This window comes from Drosophila melanogaster, chromosome 2L, assembly GCF_000001215.4.
Source record: "Drosophila melanogaster chromosome 2L".
Lineage (NCBI taxonomy): Eukaryota > Metazoa > Arthropoda > Insecta > Diptera > Drosophilidae > Drosophila > Drosophila melanogaster.
Genome location: NT_033779.5, coordinates 14,292,595 through 14,307,846, shown reverse-complemented (window position 1 = coordinate 14,307,846; position 15,252 = coordinate 14,292,595). Strand labels below are relative to the sequence as shown.

The 15,252-nt window shown below is 41.2% G+C and overlaps 1 protein-coding gene and 1 long non-coding RNA gene across 7 annotated transcripts in view; one reads left to right on the top strand and one right to left on the bottom strand.

Moving 5' to 3' along the window:
* Positions 1-15,252, bottom strand: part of wb (wing blister) — a 65,236-nt gene that overhangs the window by 20,416 nt on the left and 29,568 nt on the right. For 3 of the 6 annotated variants that reach the window (NM_001201879.2, NM_001201878.2, NM_001201880.2), the window contains exon 1: positions 6,089-6,848. The exons of 2 other annotated variants lie outside the window; for them this stretch is intronic. The gene's annotated coding sequence lies outside the window, so the exon portion shown is untranslated. Of the gene's footprint in view, positions 1-6,088; positions 6,849-15,252 lie in introns of those variants that run through there. One more of the 6 variants, NM_001201877.2, reaches the window with a different exon arrangement.
* Positions 12,453-14,572, top strand: lncRNA:CR43640 (long non-coding RNA:CR43640). Its single transcript, NR_073774.1, has 2 exons — positions 12,453-12,942; positions 13,203-14,572. It is a non-coding gene; the product is annotated as a long non-coding RNA:CR43640 (long non-coding RNA).

The following is a 15,252-nucleotide window of genomic DNA, read 5'->3' as shown; positions in this document are numbered from 1 at the left end:
AAAAGAAGAAACATTTGACAATATGTAAATAAACAAATAACAATTCACAGTTACAGTTCATCCACAGACATGTTTATGTGAGGTATGCAAGCTAATTAGTAAAGACAAACAAAAATAGCATAGACTCTAAACAAATGTGTTACAATTTGTATGTTTATTTGCTTACAAAGTCGAGGGAGTGTAGATCAAGAAATGCACATATGTACATATATGTAAACAGCTTGAGCTTTTGGCCCAAACTCAGTGGAAGTTTAATGCAAAATGAGTCGCGTGAAACTGATGCAAAATATTCAATAAATTAGAACGCATTGAGCCAAACAAAAATATGGCTAAGAAAACGACATAAATTTGCTGGGCAAATCCCATAAACTTCTACTTGAAAACTTCATTATAAAAGGGATCGCAGTGGGAAGAGAACACTGAACTGAAGCATCCGCTAGATGAAATAAATATTTTCCAGGAAACCCAGCTGCAAACAAATTCGCATTCAGAACGTACACACACGAGTAGATAAAACTACAAACGAATCGAGGAACCCATGAACCCACAGATGTATTGAAGTAGAGGAAACAAATTTAAGATCGTGATGTAATAAATTTTCAAAGCTAAATATAAAAAGGCTAAGCTGTGAAAAACAAAATGCCTGGCGATTTTGTTTGATATTGCTGATCTATAAAAAGGCAAATGACGCAAACTGAAATCCACTGATGAATAGCGGATCGTAAATAATCAAATATCGACTGACAAATAGCGAAATGGACAATCCATAAATTGAACCCAAGCCAAAGGCACCTCAGCTCACTTTATATATTCACAAGTGGAAAATTAGTTGAAAAGGCAACAAAATTTGAAATAAGTGAACAAGTTTTTGTTTTCCTTTGAAATTTGGCGGCTTTCAGTTATTTGATCTTTTTTTTTCAACTCCTCTGAACAAACCCCACTGAAAAAAGAGCTACATTTTTTCATAATTTTTGTTTTCTTTGGGCATCTTCCGCTTTTTGAGGTTTCTTAGTCATTGTCAGAGTCTGGGCTTTTTATTTGTTTTTCGGCTTTGTGTTGCTGCTCATTTTTTTGAGCATCCTCTTGGCTACCTAATTTAAATTTCTCACATTACAATTAAATTTGAAGAAAACTTGTTCAAAAGTTTCGAATCTCGGACCGTTTTACGAGTACCTGGGCCGTTTACCTTTCGGCGTAAATTTGAGTGCCATGGCATTCCACATCTGACAGTTTAGTGCCAAATTAATGTAAAATGTTTCGAAAAATGTCAGAACTCTGTGCGTATATAATTATTTTTCAAATTGGACCTAATTGAATCTGACGGCCGGGCCACGACCAGTTTTTTTTCGAATGCTTCGAGTTGTCTGTGTACCACTGAAAGAGTACAATATTTTCTGACATGGGTAGGTCCTTGGTCACGGTAAGCTGAATAAATCTAAATGTGTGGGTAAACCCCAAAAAGAAAGTCGAGTATGACTTAGAAGCTTTAAAGGTAATATTCGAAAACTATCTAAAGTTTCCTTGTGAGTTTCCTACAATATGTGATATTAACGATTAATGGTTATTAATTGATATTGATCAAGAACTTCCTGATTGCATGAACAATAAATATTAGCCCCATTTCCATGACCCAATTTTGAGTTATGGGCAACCTTTCTCCAATCACCTGCTGCGTGACGCTGCATATATGAAGAAAGTGCTGAAGCATTTCACAATCCATGTAGTCAAAAAGAAATAAACAGCTGATCAACAACAAGCTGAACTAGATAATAGCTTCCTCATTTTGCCGATATAAAAGTGAAACAAAAATAAATATTTCGAATGGTTAGTTTATGGGGGAATATGTTTGCTGATCTGGCAGCCGACGGCGCTCTACATTGAGTCATTACCACATTTTCCAATTTACGGCGTGAAAAACGAAATGGAAACTCGATAAACAATTCAATTGCAATTATGCAATAAAGATTGAAACACCAAGGAAAGGAAAGACCAAAGGAAGCGAAAACCACTGCCATCTGCGAATCAACATGTGGCCATGTCCAGTTGAGAGACTGATCAAACGGGTCAGCGGGTGGTTGCTCCAGTGGCCGAGCTCTGGAAAATATTCAAATACTCCATGGCACTTTTCCGCTCTCCGTTGGCTTCGTTTCTGGAGTCGAAAGATGAAGGTGTTAAATGATGAGTTTCCCCCCGTCGGCGGCTCTTGTGGTGTGAAATGTGAATTGTGAACACTTGGACATGTGCAAAGTGTTCAAACGATTCCTTGAGTGGGCAACATTTAATATAGATGTGAGTGGCTGGATAAAAACAAAGTTGCAAGCTGGTTAATGGCATGGAAAAGATAGCGGAAGTCGTTCCACTGTTAACCAAAAGTGAGAATTAATGCAGGAAATGTGAAAGCTGTGAGTCCATGTAGAAAAGAATGTAAAATAGAATATGTAGACAATAAACATTTCTTAAAATGTTCGTTTGTAGAGAATCTTCAGCTTCTGAAGTCCAGACACACCCAGTGAATACAACACAGAAGCAAAACTGTCACTGCCCATTATCAAATATTCCTAAACACCCAAATCATTCGAATGCAGAAATCGGATACTCGCTTCTGCTTTCTTGTTTTGCCCTCCAGAAAATCAGTCGAGTGTTAAGACGACCCGCCGCCTAATTACGTAGAATTGTCACGTCTAATTAGAGCACATTCGAAGGAGCCGAATCGAGTGACAATTTCCAGGCGCTCATTGTCAAGATAAATGCGCAAAGCAACGAAATGTTTCACTAACAAAGTTGCAAGTTGGCAATCAACTGGGCGAAACGAGTTTCCAACACACACGTAACTCTCTAAATTTTGGGCTTAGACCAAGAAAAATTGCAAGGCATTTGGCCGAGAGGAGCGAAACTGGGAGGTAGACAAGCCCAGTAGCTACGCATGCAATGGATGCAAAAAAAAAAAAATAAGAAGAAAAATAGAAATAATGAACCGACATAAGAAATGACTTAATCGCTGCCGGCTTGTTAACCCCGGCCTAAGGCCCGACTCCTATATATGTATGCATTTGAGATCTCTCCGGGGGACGGGACATGGTCTTTAAGTAGCTGCACAAATAAAGATTTACGGCAATTTACTTGAAGGCCTCAACCCATGACGGCTAGTCAATAATTTCTGAGGCCCCCAAAACGCGAATCGTTTGCAGATTATATGTCTGAGCTGGAGCAACCAAACCCAGGGGAGTGGGTATAGAAAAAGAGGCAGTTGTGGTGACCGGCCTGGGATGTCGGGGACCACCGTCAGCGCCTTTGAGGAATTGCATAATTATAGCATTTTCCGGCCAGCCAATGACTGCTTCATCCACATTCCTCTTGGCCCGGTTCCTAGGTTCAGGCTAATTTGTTTAACATTCTCCTTCCACTTTAACGCAATCGATTGTTTGTTTTGTACATAATCTATGGCATACTCTGAAGGAAGGAGTGGTGAAACTTTGTCAAGAGTTAGTTTTCAAACATTTACCTATTCTGGCAGTTAAAATTTAAAATAAAATTGAAATATGCTTTTATTTATTTGCTAAAACTTATGATTTTCAAGGACCCAACCACGTATTCCCAGTTTATCTAGAGTATTTCAGTTTCATTGCGACGAAGACGTATTTGCATCGACTTGTCTTAGCCATTTTTACCTTAGGCAGCATTTAGGAGTCTTCCACCAGACGAATCCCAAGAGAAGGCAATATTTGTACATTGTAAATGCATGATATTGATCTTGATTGTTAAGATCGCACACAGCATGATCGGAGGGGAGAGTTGGCCTTTGTGACTACGGGAATTGGCAGACTGGCTGGATTGGATGGCCAAGTTCGTCTGGTCCAGAGTTCAAGCTGTTTGCATTGTTTAACTTTGACTTTGACTTTGTGTCAGTTTATGCCCCTCTCGATAACAATCAATGATCGTGTCCCCCGCCTCCGAGAGGCCCTATGTGTGTGTGAGTGTGTGTGTTAGCCAACTGATTAATCTTGTGCATCGTCGTGGCTATGGGTCTCTTCCCATGGAGTGTAGAAAGTGGCACTCATATGCATATCACGGACTGACTGACCCAGTCAATATGCCACGGCACTTGTGCAGCTCGATTGCACTTGTCCCGACTGACTGACCACCAGATGCTAACTTTCAAACTTCCATATGTCTGGTCGCACTTGAGTAAACAATTGAAACTGGAATCTAAATGTGCCAAATGCACAGTTTTTATAAGATCACAAGTTGATCTTCGAGTGGGACAAAAACAATGTGCGTGTCAGAGATAAGATAACCCAAAGTGATCAGCAATTAAGATTTATGTGCCTTCCTCAGTTTTTGTGGGAGGTCCTCTGATCGATTCGTTTGCGATATGATCATTGAATATCTTAAAGAAGAACAAAAGGAAGCAAAGAACCTTTAGAAAAAATAAATGCAACGAAATAAATACATTTTAGTACTCATAGAATTAAAGATGAAAACTTAGGACGACTACACAGCGTGTCATCAATTGATCGTACAAATCTGAATAAATGATCATCAAAAGACTCATGATCACATTTATGATGGTTCTCATCTCGGGATTGAAATCATAGGGTACCCAAACTTCGATTTCCCGCAGGCCTTTCTTTACGATTGGCATGCCAATTTAAGCATTTTTGTTTGTGGTTTCTCTCTCTGGTTTTTCGCTTGATCTTTGATCTACAATTTGAAACGCCGAACAAGAGTCTCGCAGGGCGGCCGTTAGATCGAACCCGATGCGATCTTTTATTAAGGGAGTAAGAACTTGTTTTTGCCGAGTCTCTTGACTGAGAGTAGGAAAACAATGGCCAGGCGCCGCCGCTTTCAAGTTCAATGCGATGCGATGCGATGCGAAGCGATGACGACGACGACTTCGCCGACGATGATCCTCCAGATCGATCGAGGAGCGGGTCTAATTGGGTCAGCCGGTCTTGGGACGCGGAGCCGTTTAATTGGATTACCGCCTTTTGATTATGGCTCCCTCTGGGTTCCCTGTTTTTGCGTTTTGGCAACACGCGCCCATTCGCTGAGTCACAAAACCGTTTGTAAGTAAAACTGGGCCTTCGTTTTGCAATCGTAGCCTAGAATCATTTGAATGTGACATCGTGGAGGGCTTGCCCATGTTTAAAAAGCCACATTCCACATTTATCATTGAACAAACATGCTCCAACTGCCTTTGAGTGTGAAGCGCGTTGTCGACTGCTGATGGAAAAACTCATCTCAAGAGGGGAAAAAGCGTATTGTAAACGTTATCTACGGCTTGGCAAACGAATAGTGTTTCTTAGACAAAAGGCAACTACTGTGAGTGTTTCCGGGGCGTGGGGGAGAAATGTGCCGAGCAGATGGAAATAAAAGGGGGCCAAAATGAGTGCGCCCCAGGTTGCAACTCTATTAGCATTCCCAGAACCAGAAACAAGAAAGTCCACGCTGCTCATCCATAAATCTGCTCACTGCTCTCAGCGCTGCATCCCATTAATCATCATGATGTCCCAGTCCAATCATCACTTGCAAGACCAGCGGCTGGTCCACCAAACGAATCTGTATTTTTCGGACCTCTGGGGCGTCAGCTAATGAGTTATGGGTCTTTGTGGCTTTTGCGTAATCATTTCGGCTATTAGCGCTCCACTCACTGATTTTGTACTTCTAATTAAGCAGCTTCCACTGCCATCTTTCCAGTGGAGGTGTCTCTCTTTAGCCAGGCTAGTTATTAAAACTAATCTGACGGTTATTACATATGTAAATCCGAAAGCGAAGAGGCGTTTAGTATAACGAGATGAAGCCATGGGCAACATCAAATCGTAAACCTACAAACTAGGCCCTATAATACTGAAACATTAACAAATTTCTATGGGACCTTTTTGAAAAGATTTACTAATTAACTAAACTAAATTGATCCATGTTTAATATGACAATATATGCATGTATACTCGGACAATTAAAAATATTTCTGCAATATTAAAAAATCTTTCTATTTTCATAATAATTTTTTTTTTTCATAAGATGCAAGCCTTTTTGCAATAACCTATCAACAAAAAATATTGCAACATCTTATAATAATATTATTCACCTATTTTCGATATTTTCACATTTTATATACGTTGCATTGGCACTTGATAATTTCCTTTTTCACTTCTTTGTTTAATGATCACCTTTAGCTATAACCACACACACATTATTATCTATAATCAAATAGTGGGCGTGTCGCGATTAGACGATATCGCGCCAGGATGCGCGATCATCAAATCAATTTTCATTCTTTGCATTGCAAATTTTTCGTTATCAACATTGGGAAATCGACGATGCGGTGCACAAATCAACATAATTGCCCCCGACAAAAAGGCGAATCGGTTGGCTCCAAAGGGGCCACAAAAAGGTGGACGAGGTGGGGCACACGGAGTCCAACTTCAAACTTCAGGTGAAGTGAAGCGCCAGTCACGTCGCGTTTACGGCGCGTGCGTCGCAAATCAAGTGCAAAAATAGATCAATCAAGCAATCAATCCGTCCAATCGCTCACAGCCAACTCCCAGTTTTGTTGTTGCTGGTCTGGATCAATTTTCCGAACGTGCGCGGTGTCCGAGAACCGGTGGAAATCAATCGAAATTCACGAAAATCAATGTCAACATTTTACTGCTGAATCGATTTTTCTGCAGAAGTGCACAACACACACAAAAAATCGAATAAAATACGAAATATGAAATACAAAGAAAAAAGTCTGTTCTTTGGATCTACTTCTGCACTCGGGGCTTTCCGGGCTTTAAAAATTTCCCACGATCGCGATCGCCGTCGATTTCCGTGAATCCAAACGCGCGCGTCGTCCCATTGCAACTGATTCGACTTTTCGAGTTTCCACCGCGATGTTGGGAGTCTTTTCTTGGCGCTCGGTTGAGAAACCCGAACGGTCTTCGTGCGCTTTACATTCTCTTCGCCACACATACTCCCTTTTAATTCTCTTAGCCAGCTGTACTCTTTGGAGCTCTGGATCTTTCACCTGTTAGCAGCAGTTTTCTTGATTTTAGCTATAGCTTTTGTTTTTTTTTTTTGTGTAGAGTCACCGAAAAGGAACCTCATTTGCGGTTTTAATGTTTGGGGGATACTTCAAAAACCTGGATTCTAATCATGTTGCGAGACTGCCAGAATGTATCTGAGGCTTAGCAACATTTGTTGCAGGCCTTATAGTTAAACTTAAATGTAAAGTGCTGGCTAAATATAGCATAAGACAAGTAGTTTAAGGATTAAGATCAGCGAACATTGTTCCAAATGGAAACTTTAAGAATGCAATATAAAACAATATACATATAATATCGTATAATAATACAATAATAATATAATAACGCAAAAAAATGCGTAGCCGACTAGTTGTCAAAACTCAAGTACTTGCATAAGTGTCTGTAAGTAGTTTCTGAAGCAAAAGACTGGCTTATGATTTATAACAAAGAATATGATATCTTTTTGCAACACAAAACGATCAAATTATCTACAAACAATGTGATGTAAAGAGACTATTCCAGTCAAAAATGTTCCCTTTAATTAGGCTGATGATACCAGTTTGTAGCCTGGGCTCGGCAAAGATGATTCCGTTTGCCGAGGCTTTTTATAATCCCCAGTGATCTAAACCAAATGCCATTCCCTACCTACAGAATATTATGTATCCAACAGCATCCCACTGAACTCTTCAAAGCGGCTTCTTTGTCTGTGTGATGCAATGGTGAAATGTACGAGATGAAGAGTCTGAAGACGACTCGGCAAAGCCTCTAACAAGAAAGCGACTCAAGGAAAACATCTAGCAATTTTTCCATAATCAGCCAGTGAGCTACAAGCTACAAATAGCTTTTGGGTTGTCTGCATATGGGCACCGCACCTTGCTACCAGCAGCAGTTTGGCTGAGAGATACTCCGGCTATCCCGGCAATCCGCACCAGACATGGCCAGACTGGCGGGCAGTGAGATCTGGCCTACGACTGGGCCTTTTACACTTGGTCGAAACAAACATTCCATGTCACAAACGCAGTTATTTATGCGCTTCAGACTGGACAGCCTGGACTTCAGACGGACAGAATGCCGGCAGTTTTTTTTTTCTTTTGCTTTTTTTTCCTGACATTGTCACATGAACATGTCACGTTAACCTTTCGTTTCTGGCCAAAATCCAACCGCAGGGTGCCTTTCAAATGATGGCCATAAGCATTATGCATGTGAAATCTAACATAGAAAACTTATTATTCCCCTCTATGAACACAGCTGTCAATATTTTAATTGCCGCTGCACTGAGCAAAAAAATAAAAAAAATGCAGCCGGTTCAAGTCCAACTTCGAGTCCACTGCGTGTGTCCGCATTCTGTGTTCAGAGTGGCAGCGGGAAAATTCATTTTTCTTTCCTTTCTTCGTCTTCCTCTTCATCGATCTCATGATGGTCGGCTACTTTTTCCAATATAGCAAATCGTCTTGGAAACGTGCCAAGCATTTTGAAAAGCAAAACGATCACTGCGCCAAAGTGGTTCACATGTGGCTCGTCGAGTTTCGTAACCTTTTTGTCACCAATTAGTTAGGCTGCGTCTAAGTGAGCTATAAAAATGTCAAAAAACAAAATACTGGAAAAATTCGAAAACTTGCTCTAAATTATGGCCCATAATCGGACGAGTGTCGCATAATGAAAAGCCTAATATTAACATTTTTGTGATTTCTAATTCCATTGAATTGCTGCGAACAAGGCAGAAAACTTAATTAGGCACCCATGAAATGAAATTACGTATGCAAAATACGCCCCTAAGATCCCACAGTATCTGACTGCATTGTTAGGGTGTGTTTTCAACGAATCCAGAAGTGCATGCAGTGGGGGAGTTGATCTGGAACCAGATACTATTGGATACTCTGGCCCACATAGCAACACGTGCCGAAGTGCAGCCGAAAATAAAGCACTTTGTTGATCTTATCGGCAGCCGACCAAAATTACAATTGAAACAATTAAGGCCCATATGAAATGTCTATAAATAGCTTAAAGTATTTCTGAAATCATGGCCACTTCTTGGGATAATGTAAAAAACAAGGTCAAAGGGCTGGATTCGAGATAGTGCACTATAGACACTAGACATTTGTTTTCTTTTCTTTCGAAATTTTTAAAGTGTTGGTTAGAGGTATTCAAGTTATCAAAAACAAAACTAATTATTAAAATAAAGCTTATAGTCAATAACAAATTTAATATTCATGTATAGACTTTGGTCTAACCTAGACTACATTTCTTGTAGTTACTTAATCCAATACGATCTACACCTAACGAGGAAATCACTTAACAGATTTTACGCCAGAAATGTCCAAGTCAAGCCTACTAAAATTCCAAATAAAATCTGACATACTCGCAGACCCCTACGTGTATATCTCATAAGCCTCTAACTGCAAGGTAACAAAGAGTAAATGCAAAGATTTAAATCAGCCGCAGATTTGTTGCGGTTCCGCCAGAAGAGTGAAAGAAAAGCTATAAAAAATAAGCAGGGAAAATGGAAAAAATATATATAAAAAATAGTTTAGTCGCATGAAAACAGGAAATCCTACACACAGACTTCTAAGCTGTGCAGCAAATTATCAAAACGCCAACATCTTTTTGACAAACTGCGAACCGAACCCCAATTCCCGCCCGTCGATCTCGTCTCCCCAAATTCCCCATGGTGGTCCCAAGATACACACACACACTCCTCATTTCACATTTCTCATTTCTTATTGGAGAAGAAGAACGGACGCGAGTCGCGCTTAAGACAACTTTTCTCTGATTTGCTGCGATCGCAATCGGTTATGGAGTTGGGAATACGTTCCAGTTACTCCTGCTCCTGCTCTCCAGGAGAACCCTCGTTCTGGAGGTCTATTACACGGCTCGTTTGGTAGATCGCTTTTGACGATTGACGTGCCTCACCGTAATTCTTCATGCAATGATCTTTTCTTTTACGGCCTCCCATTCTCGGAGTCCTCGGTCGCCATTCAACGCATCGTTGACCTATTGAACCATAATGCCATGCACATGTGCCGCAAAAGGATCGCATCGAATCGTATCGGGTGGAGGGGTTCCAACTCTGGTTGCAAGGTCTCCCAGTCTCCCAGTCAGCCAACCCTTTCTCCCCAGTCTCGTTTGGGGCCAAACTTTGGAACCTGTTCCTGCCGCTACTTTTCTCGCATGAATCATTATTTGTTGTGCTAAGCCAAAGATCTACGGATTGAGGAGAAGGAACGTTCCTTCTCTGCCACAGACAGCTGCAAGTTTGGCCAGCTGAGTGCCGCTGGGTGCAGCCGTGGCCTCCTCGTTTGCGATCATTTGTGATTGATACTATTTATTGGTTGTTTTGGCCTCGGCCTGTCCAGGAAGAAGAAGATACGCCAGCTGAATGGGCCGCTACGCATGGCTTTCACCAGGGTTGTCAGGAGTCGTCGCTTATAAATACCATCTGGGTGCGGTGCCTGCTTAAAATGCCGACGATAACGTTAAACATTATACACATTTATATTCACGTGTAGTATGCACAAGTAGTTATAGGAACTATTTGAAACAAAAAATGTTAAGAATAAGTAAAGTTTATCAGCACCAGATTATATAGTGCATTCCTTGTATCTCCTCTGCGAATTGCATGAAAAATATTAATATTTTTAATCTATTCTGTGTTTATAATATTTAGAGTTATATTTGACAACCCTGTAGCCACATGCACCTTCTCTCACTTTTAAATACCCCAACACTACCAATTCCTCCCCCTCATCCTTTTAAACCACAGCACCACCTATTGATGATAGAATTTCACCAGCGGCTCTCGAGTGTTTTTCAATTTCCCCTGGGATATCTCTTTGTCTGCTGCCTCATTCGCATCCAAAGCCTGGCACTTTTATAGATTACACCCGGCCACACATCCACCATGTTTATCTATGGACACGTATCCGCGTATCCGGCGTGGAGCGTGCGAAAAAGTGGGCGTCCCCGGGTTAGCGCAATCTTCGACCTTTTGATCTTGTTTCCACAGCCAGGTTTTTTCTTTTTAGTCAATGTTTTTTGTTTTTGGCCATGGGCAGTTTTTTGGTGGCTGCAACTGTTGTTGCGCCGCCGTTGCAACTGTTGCAACTTCCTTTGCGTGTCAAGTGCAAATGCATTAAATTTTGACGTTGGCCAAATGTTGGCTTTGCTTGTTGCGGTTCTCTCTTGTTTTTATTATTTTTTTTGGTGCTGCGGCAGCTGTCGTCTTGATTTTAATTGATTTTTTTTTTGAACAACTTGCTAAAATTGGCGGCAAATTCTTTGTTTTACGCAGTGAGAGAAGGTGTTGCAGTAAGGCGAAAGTTTATAGCAGCAAAAACCACGATCATGAACTGACTTTGCAATTTAGTTGCATTTAAAACATAAGCATTGACAATAATATTAGATATCGAAAGTTAATCATGAACAATTTACAGCTCCTCTACTGCCATTATCCGAATCCATTACCATCCAGTAACAAAATTCCGCCCAAACAGATACCAATTTATGGCGCCTGTCATCATTGAAATTAGCAATTCTGTTTAATTGCAATTTACTTTTATTGAGCAAACAACAATTTCCGTTGGCGATGCCAACTGCAAATGGTTGGCTTGACGATCCTAGCCGTTTGCCTTGTTAATTGCTCTTGTGATTTACGTTTTCGAGTGTCAACTCACGCAACGAGGCGGATGGCGAAGAAGGCTGTTGGTATGGATGGCTAAAAATCCACTGGAGGATCGAGGGAGGCGTACTATTTACATGACCAGATTGATTAAACGCCTCGAATTGACTTCAGTTTGCGTGCACTTCTGTGAGAAATGGTGATTGATTGAACGCGTCAGGGGAAAGTCCGAAAGATGGGAACGCCCACTAAAATAAAAAAAACGAATGAAACAAACGATGCTCTGGGCCAAAATGCAATCACTATCTAAATGGATTTGACATGTTTGGGAGATCACCATATACAGCCTCCTAATGGCACAGCAAAACTTTCAGCTCTCCAGAGTTGTGTGTACTAAAAGTAACTACTACTTCGGTATGGGATTTTACGATATTTTAATGTGCTTGGCATGCTTTGAAAGCATTCTAATAACCATAAAATGAAAACTGGATATTTACATGTTTGCGTTTTGTTTTTCTGAATGACTCAAGCTCATTGAATGGGCCTCCAATTTGGAATAGAGCTACAAAAGATTTCTAACGGGCACGCTACATTTATTATTAAAATAATTCAACAGGGTATAAAATATCTAACTTTCTTTTTTAGTTTGAGATTCTAATTTATTTGGTTGTAAAGTGTGCGAAAAATAACCCCAGTACTATCCCCAGAAAGCAGTTAACAAATCTAGTCTGTTTAAACTCATATCCATGTAAAAGTACCGACGAGAATAAAGAAAAAGCTGTCACCTGAGCTGACATTAATTGTCGGCCGTAATATATATTTTTCTTGGGACCACACGAGGATCTGCAAAACTCTTTGGATACACGACTGTCGACCACAAAAGCTGCATTGTGTGCTCCAACAATGTGTCCAACTTTTGGACCATATTCCCGATGGTATCCCCCCACCTTTTCCTCTGGCTGTGTCATAAAAAATGTTGGCAACTTTATCAGGAGCACAATTTAAATGTCAAGCTGATGACGTGTCGTGTCTGTTTGTCTCCAGGAGGCTGAAATTGTCGTGGTGTCTCTGGAAGTGGATCTGGATCTGTATCTGAATCTGAAAGTTGTGATGGTTCCCTCATAGTCAGATGACTTCAGCTGCAGCTGGCACACAAATCCCAGACGGCAAACGGAAGTGCAGCAGTCTAAACAAATTCAAGTGAAACCGCAACGGAGAAAACATGGGATGTGCTAATCGTCCAGAGCATGAAACACGATCAAAATGAATTGCCAATAGGGCATTTTAAAGTTCTGAGGGGAGTTGGAAATGAGGGGTATGGTAGAATTGAATTGTAATTTTATTTATTACCTAATTATTGTACACTCTCTAGTTATTAATGTGCCTAACTTTATCTTCTGACAATTAATATTTACAACACCTTAGCTCAGCTCATTAAATATGATGATGATGTTCGTGAGAATAATTACAATTAGTTCTATAGGTCCCATACCACATTCTCGTTGTGTACAGAACTTTAACCCCAACTATTAATGATTCACAGATTCATCATCTCACACTTCGTCGCACTCAAATTGAAGCGGAGAAAAGGGGCCAAAGCCAACGCTCGTTAGTTGCACTGCACACCTCGTTCAATGGGTTTATGCAAAAGGGTCCAACGGAGTCGAGTCTCCAGGGTAACAAGATCATTAACGTGCCACATGCCGCTGCTGCTGCTGACGGTCAAAATTCAAAGACGCCACAGTAGCCACGGCGGCAACATCATCACCAGATGGAGGAGAATGGGCAGACCATCTGCCGTTTTCATAAATAAAAAAAAAAAGGAATCCCCCGTCTTCTTCGGGACTCTGGGACCTCGGCAGTTGGCAGCTGAAATTATGACTGGGGAAACATTAGCAGCAGGTTGGCTCTTGGAGTCCGGGGACTCCTCTGGAGGAAAGCCGAAAAAGCGACTACGGCGGATCCTGGCTTTTTGTTGTCCACCGCCTCGGGAGGTTAGTCACACATGCGCGGTGATAATTCAACGGCAGCGGCTGCCACAGCAACATTAAATGGTAGCAGCCGCAATGAATTCACCAGGCAACATCCACCATCTAGCAACATGTTGCCGGTGTATCTTGTTAGTTGTGAGCGCAGAAATCGTGACAAAGTGATGCCATTGTTAGGCGCAAATGAAGAAAATGCCATTGTGGAAAAGTCGCAGCGCGAAAAACAATTGCCTTGTTGCTGTTGCTGCCGTGAAAATGCTTGGCGCACGTTTTGTAATCAATCAATGTGCTGTTAGAAGCCACCAACCAAAAAAGCAAGACCAAAATATTTTCTTGCCATGTCCTCGGGCAGCACACCGAAGATCCAGAGTCCAACTAGTTGTCATTTAGATTAGAGAAGGTTCCTCACCAACACTCACTAGATCTGGGGAAAGTATGGCGCATTTTGTAGATCCGACAAGGAAAGTTTGCCAGGAAAGTGAGGAAAATAATATACAGCCGCTACGGCTGTCGGGAATCGCGGGAGATATAATCGTGTGGCCATGGAATGTGCTAACAAGAGTCTGGGATGAGTAGTGGTTGATGGTATCACATATAACCACACTGAAATATAGTGTTGACATTCTTTATGGTTTATATACGTTCAAAATATACGAAATTAATCAAATAGAGCCCGTTGAGGTTTGCATTATATGGTCAACACATTTTCCCACACACTCCTTTCTAATAAATACATATGTACATTTGCCATGGGAAGTTTGCCCCAGGAGCCATCAAATGAAGCACTCTGTTGTCAATGACACTCAATTCACTTCTCCCCCAATCTTTCCATCATCTGGCAGAACATTTGCATCTCCTTGGGAGATTTCGGTTTACGAGCAGCTAAAAGTCACACCGAAGTCCAAACTCACCTGCCCAGAGATATCTATTTATACAAGGCTCGCACCTGCTTCTCACTTTCTTAATTCCCGAGTGTTAATAAACAGTCGGTGAAGCGAGTTTTGCGATGGCAGCGAGTTGCGTTCTTTTGATTCCCATTCACAAATTGTGGCAGCAATAAAATATGAACATATTGAACGGCGAACGCAATTTGATTTCCATGAATGGAGTGCAATTCAATTCGTGTTGATTTTACGAGAACTGAATACCCGCCCGCCTCCTGCACAGCCGGACTAATTTTATAGCTAACTAATTTTTATGAACCGCCAAGACAGAGACTCAGTGCACAGCACTCGGCATTTGCCAGGTCTCCTCTGGCTGACCCTAATGAACTGACATGGGGCGACTTCGACTGCGGCTCCACGATCGTGGTGCGGCGCTTGCTCATCCGCGGGGTGCCTGGTTGGCTGTGGCTGTTTTCTTCCCCCCCCCCCCCTCACCAAATCACCAAGTTGCAGTCTCGACGAAAATATATGTTGCAATGCGCAGAGACTGAAAAGTTTATTGACTGGAAATAATTTATTAATTATTGTATGCGCTTGACTTGGGTTTCATTCAAAAGACACTGCCAGAGTATTATTTTCTAATTAATATTTTTCTTTCAAGATTGGAAGATTATTTATAATGGCTTTTCATTTGGGTGGCATTGTGGGGCTTTTGCAATAGACAAGGAAGCTGATTACTGGCTGCTGTATTTAAATCA